Source organism: Elaeis guineensis, chromosome 9 (assembly GCF_000442705.2).
Source record: "Elaeis guineensis isolate ETL-2024a chromosome 9, EG11, whole genome shotgun sequence".
Classification (NCBI taxonomy): domain Eukaryota; kingdom Viridiplantae; phylum Streptophyta; class Magnoliopsida; order Arecales; family Arecaceae; genus Elaeis; species Elaeis guineensis.
In genome coordinates, this window is record NC_026001.2 from 96,570,085 (window position 1) to 96,588,755 (window position 18,671).

Below are 18,671 nucleotides of genomic sequence, written 5' to 3' on the forward strand. Positions count from 1 at the left end.
TCGGGGGTTCGAGGAGCGGAGGGGGTTGCAGGGGTGGGGGTGGGCGGCCGGGGGTGACATGGGGACGGGGGGGGGTCGAGGGGTGGAGGGGGTTGCAGGGGTGAGGGTGGGTGGCCAGGGGCGACATGGGGGCGGGGAGGGGGTCGAGGGGCGGAAGGGGTTGCAGGGGTGCGGGGGTCAGGGGGCGGAGGGGGTTGCAAGAGTGGGGGTAGGCGGTCGGGGGTGACACGGGAGCTGGAGGGTCGGGGGGCGGAGGGGATTACACGATGGGGAGGGAGGAAGGAAGGTCGGTCGGGGCGGTCAGGGAGGGAGAAAGGAAAGAGAGAAACGAGAGAAAAAAAATAAAATAAAATAATAAAATATTAATAAAATATTTTATTATTTGATTAATAAAAATAAAATTTGAATCACGATCCAAATTGGATCGAGGTTGGGTTCCAGATCGACATCCCGATCTAGATTAAGATCCAGATCGGGATCTGATCCGAATCCGAGTTGGGATCCAGATCGCAGGGGGTTGGAGAGGGCGGCAGCGTCGCGGGGGGGTGGGTCGTGTGGGGTAGGTGACGGCGGTGGCGTCACGAGAGCGGGGGTCGCAGGGGCGGAGTTCGGAGCTCGTTTAGGAGAAAAAATATTTAGAAAAAAATAATTTTAGATAAAAAATATTTATTAAAAAATAAAAAAATATTTATTATATATATAAAAGTTAAAATATGGATTGGGTCGGGATCGAAGTCGAAGTCGAGGGAGAGAGGGGTTAATCGATCCGAACCCAATCAGGTCGGCTCTGGGCTGGGCCAAATATCTGCCGAGCCCAGCCTGATGGCCAAATGGGCCCTATTTTTTGGCTAGAGCCTATCCTGAATGGTTTGCGGCCAAGTCCGAAGCCTGACCTAATGGGCCTCGGGCTGGTCCGATGGACCTCCTGATGGTCTGACCCACTTCCAGCGCTATCTGCGAGACTGCCTCCACAGTGCTACTTTTAGTGAATTTGGAAGATGAGGGAGAGGAAGCGGAGGATATTCGGTGTGGGATTGAGTTTCATATTATTATTTTGTATTAATATTATTTTACATGCTCAACTACTTATAGTTTATTTTATATTTATTACATAAATTTTTTAGTGTTACTGCTAAAATTTATAAATTTTTAATTATTCTACTAGCACAATGCACATTGCTTTTTCTTATTATAATTTAATTATTTTACGTGCTGTTTTGTATGCTTTTACTTATTATAATTAAATAAAAAAAATATTTTTATTTTAAAAAAAACTCTACTAAAATTTTTGATGAAAAAATTTCAATACAGAGTTACTCTTTTTTGATAAATTAGAAATCTATCTTTGAATGTATGTTCAGAGATGGTAGTTAAATTGCATTGAGTTGTAGATTCTCGTTCAAGAGTCGATTTTGATCAAGATCGACTCTTGAATATCTCATATTTAAATTTTTTTTAAAATAATAATCTTATTATTGTTAATAGTTGATATTTTATTTTATTATATGGTACTTAGCAGTTATCTGTCTACTGTTCTCTGGATATATGATAGATAGGGTGCGTAGACACCATATTCACATCGTATACTTGAAGAACCATGGAAAAATACTATCAAAATTTCTATAATAATAAAATAAAATATCGATAAATAATAATAATAATAATAAGGTTATTACTTTTCTGAAAGGGATAGGGCCACACCTGTTAGTAATTATTTGAAATGGATAGGATCATGCATTTTTGCTTCATTAAATTGGTAGAAGGAAATTTTTTATATTACTATTCAGTCTGTGTTCTTTAATACGTACTGTTTTGTATAAAATGATCCGTGTCTCGATCCGGATCGAGATTGGGTCTGGAATTCGGATCGAGATTCGGTCCGAAATTCGGGTCGGGATCCGGTTCAGATGAATACCATTAAATTTTTTTTTTATTATTAATAATTTTCATGCTTGTTGTTAGATGGATATCAATAAAAATTAGATGAATACCAAAAATTTTTTTTTTGAATATCGAAAAGGTGTTCGAGATTTTATTGAGTTTGCACAACATAAGACTGACAGTGCTAGTCAGATAAAGTGTCCATGCAAGAGATGTGTCAATATGGTATATCATCACATAATACTTGTTGAGGAGCATTTGCTATGTTATGGTATGGATAAGAAGTATACTTGCTGGATATAGCATGGGGAGGGTGATCCGAATGAAGTTGTGCACGACGATAACGATACTGAAGATGATAGTGATGCTGCTGAACCTATCGAACATGATGATATAGAAGAACTATTGGATGATTTACATCAGATTATTTGTTCAAATATATACTTGAGTACTAGTACATCTAAAGGCAATTCTGATCATGAACACAATATCTGGCTTGAGGTAGAAAAAAATTTTGAACAGTTTGCAAAGCTTGTAAGGAATGCACGAGAGCCACTCTATCCAAATTGTGCAAAGTTCTCCAAGTTAGAGTTTTTGATAAAATTGCTTCATATTAAAATCGTAAATCGATGGAGTCAGAAGTCATTTGATCAAAATTTGACATTGATTAAAGTAGCTCTTCCCGATGGAGAGAGACTTCTAAAATCGTATTCTAAAGCAAAAATATACATGCAAAAATTGAGACTTGGCTATATTCTTATACATGCCTATAAAACTGACTGTATATTATTTTATAAAGATAACAAACAAGCAACTAAATATCCGAAATACAGTGAGCTTAGGTACAAAACCAATAACAAAAAAAAAAATACCTCAAAAGATTTTGAGGTATTTTCTATTGATTTCAAGACTTCAAAGGTTGTATATATCCACAAAGACAGCTGAAGAAATGAGATGGCATCATGAGCAGCGATCTCTGAAGGAGAACATACTTAGCCATCTGACCAACTTCGTATGTGGAAAGACTTCGATGCAATGCATCCACGCTTTGCGAGTGACCCGCATAATATCCGGCTTGGTCTAGCGACAGATTAATTTAATCCCTTTGGCAATTTGAGTACTTTCTATAGTATATGACCTGTGATGCTAGTTGTATATAATGTGTTATCTTGAAAGTGTATGAAAGAACCATTTATTTTTATGTCACTATTAATTTCGGATCTGAAAGCACCAGGTAATGAAATTGATATATATCTATGATCGTTAATCGATGATCTGAAGGAGTTATGAAAAAATAAAGTACAGACATATGATTCTGGGAGTCGAAGAAATTTTAAATTGCATGCTTCGATTTTATGGACCATAAATAATTTTTCTGCATATGAAAACTTATCTGGGTGGAGTACCAAAAGATATCTGGCATGTCCAATATGCAACAAGGATGCGTCCTCCTTACATTTAAAGCATGGAGGAAAAATATGCTTCATGGGTCATCGACGGTTTCTACCCAGAAATCACTCTTGGAGAACCCGTTATAACCAATACTTTGATAGTAAGTCCAACCAGCATCCGTCACCTAAGGAGTTAAGTGGAGCAGAAGTTTTAAAATAACTAGAAGTCATTGAAAACATCAAATTTGGAAAAAGATCGGGTACTCGCAAGCAAAAGCATATTGAAACTGAGCTGAATTGGATGAAGCGAAGCATTTTTTTGAAACTACTATATTGAAAGCAGCTATTACTTCATCATAATCTAGATGTAATACACATTGAGAAAAATATTTATGATAATATCATCGGTACAGTATTGAATGTCTTAGAAAAAATAAAAATAGTACAAAAGCTCATCTTGATTTGCAAGAAATGAGAATTTAACCAGAGTTGCATTTAGTTTGTCGAGGTGATAGATTTTTTATGCCACCTACATGTTATTCGCTATTTGATGAGAAAAAAAAAAGTTTCTGTGGATGGTTCAAAATCATAAAGTTTTCTGATGCTTATGCTTCAAACATATCGCGGTGTGTTGCAACAATGATGACAATATCTCTGACATGAAAAGTCATGATTTCCATGTGATGATGCAACGCTTGCTTCTTGTAATCATGCGAGATTATTTGGGTGGTAATATTCAAACTGTATTGATTGAGTTGGGAGTGTTCTTCTGAGAATTGTATTACCGAAAATTGAAGATTAACTTACTTAAAAAGTTTGAGAAAGATATCGTGCTCATTATTTGTAAGTTAAAAAAATATTTTTTATCATCATTTTTTGATATTATAGTGCACATGACTATTCATCTTCCAAAGAAAGCTCTTTTGGTCGGACCAGTATATTATCAGTGGATGTATCCTATTGAAAGATAAAAAAATTGTATGCACTTTGTCATATGAACTATAAAATATAAATATATTTCTAAAATTTAAATTTATTTTTATTTATAGATTTTTGTGTATCTTAAAAAAGTATATGCGTAATAAAGCACAGTCTGAAGGATCTATAGCAGAAGCATATGTAGCTATAGAGAGTGTCACATTCTGCTCGATGTATCTTAACAATATCAAAACAAGATTCAATCGTATAGATCGTAACGGTGACCGTGAATGAGGTGACAATGAATCGACACTATCTATATTTAAACAAACAGTTCGACCCATTGATGGAAGGAGATATGAATTTATGGACATGAATGAGCAATCCAAGACGCACTTCTACGTTCTAAATAATTATGAAGAAATTAAAGATTTCATTGAGTAAGTACCATTTTAGCATGCTGTTTAATATTCTAAGCAATTTTTTCATATCAATGTAAAATTAAAAATCATGACTTATTATAGTGAGCACAAGAATATACTATCCAGAGAGAATAATACGGATGCTGATAATCGACATAGAAGAAAATTTACAAAATAGTTTGGAGATCTTGTAAGTTGCACTAGTAATACGTTATTTTTAATAATTATAAAAATAATTATTTGAATCAACATAATTTTTTATGTTATGGTATAGATGAAATATAAATATTTCAATAAAGAAGAGGATGCGACCGATGAGTTGTACGATTTAGTATGTGGCTCCGATCGAAGGGTTAACTGCTACGCATCCTGTATCATTGGAGGAATGAGATTTCACACAAGAGAGCTTGAGATGCCATGTCAAACTCAGAATAGTGGGATTGCTACGATAGGATATGAAGAAAAAGAAGAGATTGAATATTATGGTGTGTTGATAGATATCATAGAACTGAAGTATGGGTCTAATAATTCTGTATTCTTGTTTCAGTGTGAATGGTGGGATATTAGCAATAAAAAAATCGATATTCATATCGATCCACACTTTATCAGTGTAAACTTTGCATTAACATGGTACTAGAATGAGCCGTATACATTAGCAACTCAAGCGAAACAAGTAATATATTTGAAAGATCTAAAGTATTGAGGTAATTGGCATGTCGTACAAAGAATAGCATCTAGAGGCATATATGACATACCAACCTGACTAGAGATAGATGAAAATTCAGATTTACATGAAGAGAAAGCTTTTCAAGAGGAAGAATAAATATTAGCCGAGCTTCTTGTTGATGAAGAACTTGTAACAGCTCTTTTGAATAGGGTTGATCTACCATCCAACGAAGTTGAAGCTGATTTTATATTTAATCTTGATGAATCAGAGGATGACGATCAGTTCATAAATGACGATGAGATAGAAGATGATATATTAGTCAATTATTGTGATTCGAAGGAGAACCTACACATCGAGAAAAATATGAATATTGATGAGTAGACCTATATTCTTTGTTGAATCTTCTTTTACAATAATGGTATGCGATATAATTCTATTCATTAGAATATAATTTATTTTTTACTATTATTATTCAATATTATATTTATTTATATGTCAAGAATTGTAGGTATGGTATTAGGAGACAGACGATGACATTCGCGTTTGCAGCCTACCCCTGAGGCTGAGGCGCCTTCACCCATTTCCACTGCCGCACCAGTAGAGTCACCAGAGGGTCCTACACTAACAGGTCTGAGTGAGGATGGTTCGAGTGAGGTAGATTCAAGTGGTATTATTATATTTTTTATATAATAAAATTTATTTTTTTTATTTGAATAGCATCATACTAATGATTTATTTATTATTGTTTCAGGTCAGTCTCCACCGATGATGAGACGAGAATGAGATCTATCGAAGAACCTCGCTCTAGAGCGTTGGAGATACGAGCACCCGAGATAGCATCTCCGTATTGAGATATCATCTGACTACACTCGGCCTATTAGGAGATTGTGTGAGCCATGGCAGACCGAGCTAGGCATCATATGCCGCAACTATACCCCTGTGATGCTTTTCGATTGATGTCACATTGTATGGGCTCAGAGAAAAGTTTTCTACACCTAATTATAGGTAAAATAAATTATGATATGAATATTTAATTAGCATGATATTTATTCTAATATTTGTTATTGACAGGATATATTTGATATTATTGATTTTGAGGAGAATCGCGTGCAGCGAGCTGTGGACGGTCATTTATGTTTGCATTTCAAAGAGTATCACCACCGCATTCATCAGCATTGGTACCATATGATGCAGGACCATGGAGTGGAGGTAGTGCGGCAGCGGCCCTATGACACCATCACTATGGATGATTGCGCTCTCGTATGTCGGCATTACGAGGATCCGGCATATCAGGTTACACATCCAAACTTTTTTTTTTTAGAGTTTAATGATTGAATTATTTATTCTTAAATTTAGTTTGTTACTTACTAATTTGACTGCTAACTATACAGAGACGACGTATCCAGAACACCGCAAATCGAATGAGACAAACCATGTCGCATTGTGGGGGTTCGTGATCATTCGCTCGTCATATGGAGCAGATAGTAAGTAATTTTTAATTAATATATTTTAACTCTCTAATTATTTAAAAAAAATTTAATTAATTATTTTTAAATTACAGAGAGATGCAGAGAGTGGCAAACTTCCTGATATGATCGATATCTACTAGCGGACCCATCAGCCACGGTCAGGAGAGTGGACAACGGAGAGCTAGGAGCTTTTTGTAAGTTTTTTTAATTATTTTTTTCATTCATAGTTTAATTTTCAGTACGAAATTAAAATAGCTATAATTTTAATTTTCAACATTTTATGATAGGTATCATATCCCAACCTACCCCCGAGGGCTCAACTGCACCTACAGATGATGAGATCTATGATCAGGTGCTTGGTACGAGATCCTATTATATCAGGAGTTTAGGGTATGGGATCAATACTCTCTCATCCTCATGCTTGTCCAGGGCTGACATTTATGCTACCTGCGATGCTCGACTGATGGAGGTACAGAGGCAGGCTATTGAGAATCGACAGCAGGTTGAGTAGCGAGCTGATGAGTTGGCTGCATGCATCGACGAGTATCAGCTGCTCCAGATATAGATGATAGAGTAGATAGCACAGATGGAGCAGATGATGTAGCTAATCAGACAGCAACAGACCGGTCCGAGCTCTTTCGAGCGCTCTCCTTCTCCATTCCATTTTTTTTTTGCAGATGCTGATACTTGATGGCCTATTTATGTAGCTTTTTATTTTTATTTTAGACCTCTTATAATTTTAATATAATATAATAAAATAATAAAATTTATTTATAGATTTATTATATAAATTTTTTATTTTATTTTATAGATTATAAATAACAAATATTATAAATATAAATTAAATAAATATATATATTTATAAATTATTTTTAAAAAATATGTGTAAATTTTTAGTGATAAAATTATTTCTGATGAAATATTGATCGCCAAAAGACATATTAACTATGAAAAAATTGGTTATAAATAATTTTTCAAAAAATTTAAAAATATTAAAATTTTATATTAAATTAATAATGATAAAAATAATTTCATCATAAATAATTAATAATTTAGTAGCGATAAAAATTTACATAAAAAATTATCATATTTACGATGAAATATTTATATCACTAATATTTTTTTAAATCTAAATTTTATAATTTTTTTAATTAAATTAATAGCGATGAAAGTGATTTATCATAAATAATTTTTTAAATTATTTTTTTAATGATGTAATATTTTATTATAAATTATTTTTTTATGACCAAAATTTTTTATCTTAAATAATTTTTTTTTAAAAAAATTTAATGATGAAAATTTTTGATCGATAATATCGATTATTGATGATGAAAATTTTTTTTATCATAAAAAATTATCAATAATATCATTATTTATGACTAAATATTAGCGATGATAATTTCATCGCTAATAACTATTACCGATGAAAATCAATTATTAGTGATGAGTTTTTTGCATCGCTAATATCATATTCTGTTTTAGTGAAATATACGAAGAAAAAAATAATTTAGAGGCTTGCAGATCCAACCTCGACAGGAATCTTTAACCCAAAAGAGACTATAGGTGTCCTGTTCACCAAAAAATAATCTATGCTTACAACTTCAACCCAAAATCTTTTATCAAGCCTTGTTGTACTCAACGGGCTTCTGGCAAGTTTCATGAGAATCCTATTCATTCTCTCAACAACACCATTCTAATGTGGTGTCACAAGAACTGTCAAGTGCCGCTTGATCTCATGTTCATTGCAAAAGGCTTCATTTTTTTGATCAAAATTCTCCTCCATTATCAGTACAAAGATATTTTATTTTCAAATCTTATTTATTTTCAATCGAGCTTTGAAATGCTTAAAGTTTTTTGATACATCTAATTTGCTCTTGAGCATATAAATCCACATCTTTTGAGAATAGTCATCAAAAAAAGTAATAAAGTAAGAATTATCTTCCAAAGAAATTACAAGCGCCTCTCAAGTATTAAAATAAATCAACTCGAGAAAATTTCTATTTCTATTGTGAGACAAAGGGAAAGAAAGTCTACGCTACTTTCCAAATAAATAATCTTCATAGAAATCCATAGAGGCAAACTTATAACCAGGAAAAAATATTTTTGTTAGAAAGTATTTGAAGCCCTCGCTCATATGTCCTAAATGCCTATGCCAGACGGTAGAAGACTCTGACTTCACACTAGCAATAATGACTTCTTCCACTATAGTCTTGCCAACTAACCTATAAAGATTATCGACCAACTCTTCCTTCACCACCATCATGCAACCTTTGACAACTTTTAACTGACGCATCTCTTTGATCAATTTCATACCATATTCATCGAACATCCCTAAAGATAGAAGATTCTTTTGAAGTGAAGGAAAATGTTTAACATCTGAAATCGTATGGATACATCCATCGAACATCCTGATCCACACATTTCTAACTCCAACAATAGGACACTCATCGTTATCTTTCATGTAAATAATGCGATCCTAGCATGTTCTATAAGTATGAAACCACTTTCTATGATGAGTCATGTGAAACAATACGTCCGAATCAAGAACCCATGATTGAGTATCTTCGATCTCTCTTGAACAGATAATGCATCTCTATCTTCAGATATAGTAGAAGCAGCATCTACCATGTTCCTTGAGAATTATCGGACTCGGGCCTGTCCTCTCCACCTCCCTTTTTCAGTCTACAATCCTTCCTCACTTGCCCTAATTTACCATAGCTCTAGCACTTTACCTTTCTTTTTGCCTTGGACTTCGATCTGGATTTTCCTCTATCACCATGATCTCTCTCCATGGACCTTCCTTGTGCTATCATTGCATCAGCTGATGAACTTTGGCTTAACTGACACCTCAATTTTTCAGTAAAAAGCAATGCTACAATAGATTCCATCTCAACAGACTTCATATGGCTAAGATTCATAATCAGATTATCCCAAGAATCCGGTATGAACAAAGTAAAAGGCAAGTTTTTTTCCTCATCATCAATTTTAACATCCAGGGCCATGAGCTTATTGATGAAGGAATTGAAGTAGTTGAGGTGCTCTTGAAGTGATGCTCCGTCCTTCATTTGTAGGTTATACAGTCATCATCTAAAGAATATCTTATTCATTAATGACTTTCTTTCATAGATGCTTTTCAACTTCTCTTGCAACCCTCTTGCAATTGGCTCAATCTCGACGTTGAAAAGAACAGTATCCTCCAACATTAGAAATAGGTTTGCCAAAATCATCTCATCTTTCTCTGCAAACTATTTAACTGTCATCCTTTTTGGCTTATCTTCTTTATCGAGGAGGGCGATCGTGCAACCATCATTTACCAGAACCGCATGCATCTTAAGTTTCATAGTGCAAAGTTTATCCCATCAAAGCATGAGATCTCAAACTTGGTTGTGCTCTTTCTTGCCTTCATGGTTATACTGCACAAAACTTTTCTACAAACCTTTGGCTGTGATACCAATTGTTAGAAACAAAGGATCTTGTGTAGGAAACTAAAACAATAGATAACCATAAGAAAAGTAAGTAGAAAAGAAGTAGAGAAAGAACATAAAGAGTTTATGAGGTTCGGATGATAGAGTATCGTTCCTACATCCTCGAGCAAGATCTCCTTATGCATCTTTTTTGTTGATTATGATAGAAATAATTACCAGAAGAAAACGATCTCTAATCTTTCATCTTTCTATCTCTCTGCAATAAGAACAAGGTTGTAGAACCCAAATCCTAACAATATAAGAGAAATGGAAGCCGCAAAGAGTTAAAGCCATCCCTTAGATATTTTTTTTATTATAAGAATAGAAGGTAATGGGCATATATATATAGGCAACTCTTGTTGAATTTGACAAAGACTAAAATTATTATCCTTGTTAGTTTAAACTACTTATATTCCTATCCTTATCTCACTTTCTATTTGTTTGAGTTTATCTTCACCACTTCTTTTAGTGTTTTAGCAGGGTGTGATCTCGTCAACTAATAGTAGATTCGTTATCGGCTTGCAAGCCTCCTCCACAACCTGTTAGCCCTCTCCTCCTCCTCTACGCTGTTAAATGGATCAAATGCTTTGCTTAATGGGAGAGTTCTTTTGGATTGTCATATCTTCGACCCATTTTTGTTGTCCATCGGATTTACGTGCATAGGCATGTCGATAATGGTTGATCAACCCATCAAAAACACTTTGATCGAATTATGTGTTAGCAGTGTTAGCCTTTTTCTTTTTCTTTTTTCTTTTTTTTTTGTTGTGTGGAGGGGGGGGTGTGGTGAGGTAGATAAGAGTTAGCAGAGTTAGTTTTACATTTTACAAATTACTTTTGTTTAAAGCTCATGATTGCTAATAGCATTTTTTTTATTTTTATTCTAAATCTCTTATAATAATGTGTACAAGGAACCATGATGATATCTTATTTTATAGATCTGGCGAATCAAAACTATTGGTTTTCCTGACTCAAATCTAGGGATAAAATGAGGAAACTGAGTATTGCTTGACTTGTAGAACTAGATTAGAGTTTAGAGCCTTGTTCTACTAGTTCTTCGAGTTTTAATTTTCTGATTTCATTTACATTTCACAATTCATTAAAATATATGCCTGCCAAGTTTAGATTTCTTTGTAATCAATGAATCTTCAAATCTTTTGAATATGTTCTCGTTGATTATGTCAAACTTTTTTTTTTTGATAAAAGAAAGAAAGGAATTGATATTTGACAGTAGCTTGTTGGTTGCCCTTTGTAATTATGTTGTTCTCCTCCATCTTGGAGGTTTCAAATGCAAAAATAAAGTTGCTGTATATTCTTTTATTTTGGCTAGCATATTGGTTAGCCCATGTCTTCCCTTTGCCAATTTGACTGAAAATAATTCTTTTGCAGGTCTAATGTCTGCTTCTTTCTCCTTCTACAATTGTGTTATATTGTTTGTAGGTTGTGTCAATTACTTGGAACTGATTCTGTGATTGTATCAGCTATTTTTAGAGAAAAATTAGGTCCGCTTTCATTCTTTTTTGGTATTATTTGTTTATTGCTATCTTATACTCATATTTGTTGGGTAGATGTCTGGTCAGGACACCACCTCTCAAGATCCTTTCAGTACCACGCGATGCAGCAGGAAGAAAGAAGAAACAAAATAAAAGAAAAAACAATCAAAATACGTGAATCAGCCACAAAAGGGCTCGCCTCCACGGGGCATGCAAACTTCACTATGAAAAAAAAAATTTTACAAGAGAGACCTCACCCTCAACCCTTGTACATCCAATTTTTTCTCACCTGAAGTTTTCCTCACAAAAGCTCTCTCTCTCTTGGAGACCCCCTGAACCCCTGAAGAGCCTGGCGATCGCTGTCCAGGAGCCTCCTGCTCCTTCTCTCACAGTGCTCTCGCCTCTCTCTCTTCTCGGATTCGTACGGTGCGAGAAAACCAACCCTCACTCCTTCTCTGTTTCGTCACAGGGCTTTTATAGACCTTAATCACGATTTAGATCGTGATTAGGACTTCTTAATCAACCCAAATCACGTCCCAGACCGTTCGATCAAGATCGGGAGCCACCCATGCCGTCGGATCGCGCTTCGGTCTACGGAATAGTGCCGTGGACCGCGAGAAACGCATGAGAAACGCCCACGCGGTCCACAGGCCCCACCGTGGACCTCCCGGTCCACGGTGGACCGGGGTAAGGGGGCCAGCAGGCCGCTGGCCTGGGCCGGCCCGTGCGCGCGAGCCTGGGCCACGCCTGCGCGCTCCTGGGCCGCGCGCCCGCCTGGGCCGCGGGACCCCCGCGCGGGCCTGGGTCGCGCATCCTGCGTGGGCCTGGGTCGCAAGTCCCACGCGCCTCCGCCTGCGGCCGCACCGCTGCCACCCACCGCCGGTCGCCGGCGGTCCTCCGCCGCCTCGATTCTAGTGCCGACTTCAAAAGCTCGTATCTCCTCCATCCGAGCTCCGATTCAGGTGATCTTGGTCTCGTTGGACTCCATTTTTTGCCGCGAACCTCGCTGTAGACTCAATATGGACTGAATCTCGAGGCATCAAATCCTAACAATCTCCATCTTGACTCGATATTCGGCCTCCTCCAAACTCCGAGAGCTTCTGGATCTCCTCGCCCCCATGCCCTGGGGCAATCGCCTGCTGATCATGGATGGGCAAACATGGGAGTCGAGTTAGGCTGTTCGATCCCATCTCCATCGTATGCTGTGCTTCTCCTAACCTGAGACCTGCTCGGGGCATCATTGATTTATGTCACAAATTGACATAAAAAGTATCAATTAATATCTAAATTATCTAACTTTATTAGAAAATTGATATTTTTATTATATTTTATTGAAGAAGAGGTCATCAATAGAAAGAACAAGGAAAGAGGATTCCAACGGTGTAAATTTTATGCAAAACGGAGTTAAATTGACACAGAAATTGAAGAATGAAGAAAGAAGACTCAATTGGGTCAAACCCGAGTTAAATCAGGTCATAATTGATCAAAAAATCAACTGATTTGGTGATCTGGTTAGCCGCCTGGTCCACAGTAATAGGCGCCTGGACCATGGATCCATCGGCGCACCATAAACCAGCCAATCAGCGAGTCTCAGCTCACCGCAACGCATCGCGAGCCCGATCCACGCGCGCGGTCTAAGGTCATGAGGAGAGAGAAGAAGGTCCGAAGGGCAACCTGGTAACTTCACATCACTCGATGGTCCGATCTTCTCTGATCAAGATCCAACGCTCCATATTTTTGCACCATCAGACGGTCACCATCGCAGCCGGTCAAGATCCAACCGTAATCAAGGCAATTGCAAGAATCAATAAACACTAGGACAACACGGGATCCTTCTGCAGCGCGATCCAACGGACGAAATCTTCCAGCACCTTGATCGGACGATCCGCAATGCATCCGACCTGATCCTATCTCTGCAGCACGATCCAACGGTAGCGCTTCACCCAGATCGTGATCCGACGGCTCAGAATCGCTTCCGGCTTGATTTATTAGATGAATTGGGTCCTTTAGATGAAGATCGGACGACTGAAATAATTTCTAGGGTTTCTTGATGGATTTAAGTACTTTTTGAGCGAGATTTGAGCCCCTAAATCTTTCTAACAGCCCTCTAAAACCTCTTAGCCCCACATCTAAAGTTTGGAAAATCTTATAACCCCCAAATGCCTATAAAAAGCCCCCAAAGGCCCTTATTTTAAGCATTCTTGCCTTCCGATCAAGCTTGTAACCCTAGATAGTGGAGTTTTTTTAGCTTTCTTCTCAAGCCTCGAGCTTTGAGATTTTTGTAATAATTTTTTTTTTATATAAAATTTTATTTTTATGTAATTTTATCTCTTTACATTATGTAATTTATTTTTCTTACAATTAAAATAGTTTAATTTATGCAATTTAATTTTATGCAATTAGGTTAGTTTAAATTATGCAGTTTAAATTTATGCAATTAGGATAGTTTAATTTATAAAATTAGGGTAGTTTATTTTTCTGTATTTAAATTTTGCAAGTAGATTTAGATCATGTCTAGCTAAGCATCCCTTCTAGGGTTTGCGATGAAGCTAGATCATGAGTAGGGTTTTACATAGGGTTCTTTCTTTTTCTTAGGGTTTCTTTTTCTTCCTCTTTTGTCAAGAATTTTTGATGAACTATAGTTGGGTCAGAGTCCCTTCATAGTTCATGCTTGATTTAGTGCATAGGAGAAGAAAATCCTAAGGGATCCTAGTTACTACTCCCTTGTAAAGAATCTTGATGGGTTATCGTTGGATCTTAGTCCCTTCATAATCTATGCTTGGGAAAGACAAGAGGAGTAGTCGTTAGGATCAATAAGAAAAATTCTAGGTAGAATTCCCTAATCTAGATCTAGTGGATTCAAAAACCCTAGATCCTTAATCTTATTGTCTTTAGCAAACAACTTTCAATTTTCGATTTTCGTTAAAGCTCGCTTGAGCATAGATTTAAAAATCATTTTTAAATCAAGTCTCTGTGGGATTGACCCATACTCGCTGGTCGTGCTACTCTGTACACTGTGCGCTTGCGGTTTTATTTACAAATTTTAAGATTTGCACATCAAGTTTTTGGCGCCGTTGCCGGGGATTTGGCATTTTAAATTATTTTCAAATATTTGTTCTTCGTGCTTTATAACTCTCTTTCTTTTTCCTTTAGGTTTCTAGATTTAGTTGGTGATTGCTGAAAAACTCAGGTACACTTTTAATTTTTTTTTATTATTTTTAGTTAATTATTTTTTCTTTTAGACCTAATCATTTGAATTTACTTAATCATAAAATATATATATATATATAATAAAATAAAAGATATTTCATAATCGTGAAGTAAAATATCAAAATAAAAAAAAAATTCTAAATTAAAATCTTTTATATTCTTGGTCATCTTGTTTATTTGCATTTGCATTTTCATAATTAATCTAAGGGTATCAACCCATTAACAAGATAAGGTGGAGATTTCATTACCCTTTTTAGCCCAAAAATCATCTCCATCATATTGTATTTCCTAGACCTTTAATCTTAAAATCAATTAGACATCAACCTTAAGGAATTCGAGCTCAATAGGACAAGAAACCCTAAGAGTTCTACCAAGTTTGAGTTGTTTGATTAGTTGGTGTCTAGGCAAGTCCCTGAGGGTGGTTTATTAAATTGGTTCAGTTGCTGGCCTGGCCAACTCGTTCGGTGTCTAGAAAGGCAACGATGAGTGAACCTCCCACCTCTTATACTTACCTGGCTAACTAGTTGATCAATCTCCACTTGGAAGGCTTGAAGGGTCATCTTGGAACAGTTAGGAGCTGTCTAGATTTAGGTTAACCCTAAAAAAGATTGAGTTTAATTTATTGTTTCACTTGTTTGAAAAAAAAAATTATTAAAATTTAAATTAATTTGGTTACTTTTCTTTAGATTTAGGACTCCTTAGGATCTTCTCTTTAGAACTTTTTCTCTTTTCTTTTTTTTTCTTATACATAAAAATTTTATAAAAAAAATTGTATAAACATCGAGAACCGTACACCTCGTGTGTGGAGAAGAGTGTCGGGTCGTCTAGTTAGAATTGAGTCAATTTCTGTTGTTCCAATTGCTGAACCAATCCAACCCATGACCCTTAAGGATTTGTGTTATCCAGTTGGCTCCATCCAACCATCTTGTATCAGGTTGCCACAACCCACAGCTAACAATTTTAAATCAAACCTCAAATCATAAATATGCTTCCAAAATTCACAGGATTAGAGGATGCTTATATATTTATTAGAGAATTTGAGGAGGTATGTGCAACCATGAAACTGCAATTAACAGAGGATGAGATCAAACTTAGATTAATCAACTTTGCCCTTAAGGATAATGCTAAGAAGTGGCTTTATAGTCTGCCAAACCATTCTGTCACTATCTGGGAGGGCTTTGTGAGAACATTTTTGAAAAAGTATTTCTCCCATCATAAAACAGCTAGGATTAGGAATGAAATAAATCAATTTTACCAACTAGCTGGTGAATCATTTTGGAAGTACTTTGATCGTTTCAAGAATCTTTTGACCCAATGCCCACACCATGGAATAGAAACTTGGAGACTATGCAGATCATCTATGAGGGGTTAGATTCAAACTCAAGAACCATGCTAGAGTCCATGTGCCAAGGCCAATTTATGGACAAAGAAACTACTGAAGCTTGGCAATTCTTAGAAGACCTAGCCGAGAAAAATTTACAGTGGGAAACAACTAGAGAACCTGATAAAGCTACACCTTCAAGAGGAGGAATACATCAAATTCAACCAACCCTAGCATCAGAGGCCAAGATTGCAACCTTAACACGTAGATTGGAAGCCTTAGAATTACAGAGACCAGCCAATGTAAATCAAATATCTGCACCCATGTGTAAAGGGTGCAATGCACCAGACCATGTCTTAGAAGAATGTTCCTACTCGAATGAGTGTGCACAGATGAATGCCACCTATCAAGGATCATTGAACAATCCTTATGCACCCACATATAACCCAGATTGGAGGAATCACCCGAATTTCTCATGGTCCCAGAATCCTAATGTAGGCAATCCAAATTTCAATCAGCAAAATCTAAGGTCCAACCCAGTGATAAACAACCCGCCAGGCTTCCATGATAATGACAAGAAAATTACCTCTTTAGAGAAAAGCCTAGAAGCCATGATGAAGACACATACCAGCTTTATGCAAACCACGGGTCAACTCATAAATAATAACACCCAAGCTATAGCCCGTTTGAAATGCAAGTAAGTCAGCTGGCTTCGACCATTAGTGAACGAGAATATGGTAGGTTACCTAGCCAACCTGAGCCAAATCCTAGGAACCAAAATGGTCCACGACCCCAACAAGGAAACCAAGTTAATGGTGTAAATACCATTCATACCTTAAGATCGGAAAAACAAATAGACAATAAGATAGTTGCACTTGATGATATAGAGGACTCATCTGCCGAGTCACCTTCTAAAACTACTATCTTTCAACCTCAAGCACCAGAAACTGAAAATTTACCTAGTCCAGTACTTAAAAGTCCTAGAGCTCCTTTTCCAAACTGACTGAAATCCAATAAATCTGAACATTTAGACAAAATTTTAGAGGTATTTAAACAAGTCCAAGTTAATATTCCTCTTTTAGATATAATCCATTAGGTTCCAACTTATGCCAAATTTTTAAAAGTTCTTTGCACTAAGAAAAGGACCACTAATGTACCAAAGAAAGTATTTTTGGCTGCAAGTGTCAGTTCATACCTATCTAGCCATGTGCCAATTAAATATAAGGACCCTGGAGCTCCAACAATTTCTTGTGTTATTGGAGAAACCAATATAAAAAAGACCTTGCTAGATCTAGGAGCTAGTGTGAATATCCTTCCATATTCGGTGTATGAACAACTAGGATTAGAAAAACTTCAACCTACTGGGATCACATTACAGTTAGCCGATAGATCTCTCAGGATCCCTAAGGAAATGATCGAGGATGTTCTGATAAAGGTTGAAAATTTTATTTTCTCTGTAGTTTTTATTATTTTAGAGACTGAGCCAGTTGCGAATCCTAAAGGACATATACCTGTCATTTTAGGAAGATCATTCTTAGCTACGGCCAATACCGAAATCAATTGTCGAAATGGTCTAATGAAGTTATCTTTTGGGAATATGACCATTGACTTAATGTTTTTAACTTAGAACAGGAATCCTCTTCTCATGCTGATGTCAATGTAGTCCAAGATGGTATTTATGAATCCATTGACATTAGTGATGATGAAGTCGACCTAGAGTCTAACCCCTGGTTAATCCATGAGTCTGAGGATGTCAATGAAATACTTAAAGAAAATCAGATTAATCAGGAATCGACACTTCCTACTGAACCAATCATTGAGATGGTGAAATCATCACCTAAACCATCGATAGAGGAAGCACCCATTTTAGAACTGAAACTCCTCCCAGAACATCTCAAGTATGCATATCTAGGACCCAAAGAAACTGTGCCTGTAATTATTGCATCAGACCTAGATCCCAAGCAAGAGGAGGAGTTAGTGTCAGTTCTAAAAGCAAATCAAGAAGCAATAGGTTGGACCATAGCAGATATCAAAGGAATAAGCCCTTCTATAGTTCAACATAGAATATACTTAGAGGAAGAGGCTAAACCAACAAGAGAAGCCCAAAGAAGGCTTAATCCAGCTATGAAGGATGTAGTTAAAAAGAAGATTCTGAAACTCCTAGATAGTGGAATAATTTATTCTATTTCTGATAGCTCTTGGGTAAGCCCAGTTCAAGTAGTACCCAAGAAATCTGGGGTAACAGTGGTCCAAAATGATGCAAACAAACTTATCCCAACTAGGACCCAAACAGGATGGAGGGTCTGTATAGACTATAGAAAGTTGAATGCTGCGACAAGGAAAGATCACTTTCCTTTGCCATTTATTGATCAAATGTTGGAAAGACTAGCCGGACAAGAGTTTTACTGTTTTCTTGATGGATACTCCGGTTACAACCA

At 36.4% G+C, this 18,671-nt stretch overlaps 1 non-coding gene across 1 annotated transcript; it reads right to left on the reverse strand.

The window, feature by feature from the left end:
- Window positions 1-16,137: 16,137 nt before the first annotated feature.
- On the reverse strand, window positions 16,138-16,244 carry LOC140851828 (small nucleolar RNA R71). The gene has a single exon (XR_012134585.1). It is a non-coding gene; the product is annotated as a small nucleolar RNA R71 (small nucleolar RNA).
- Window positions 16,245-18,671: the final 2,427 nt, after the last annotated feature.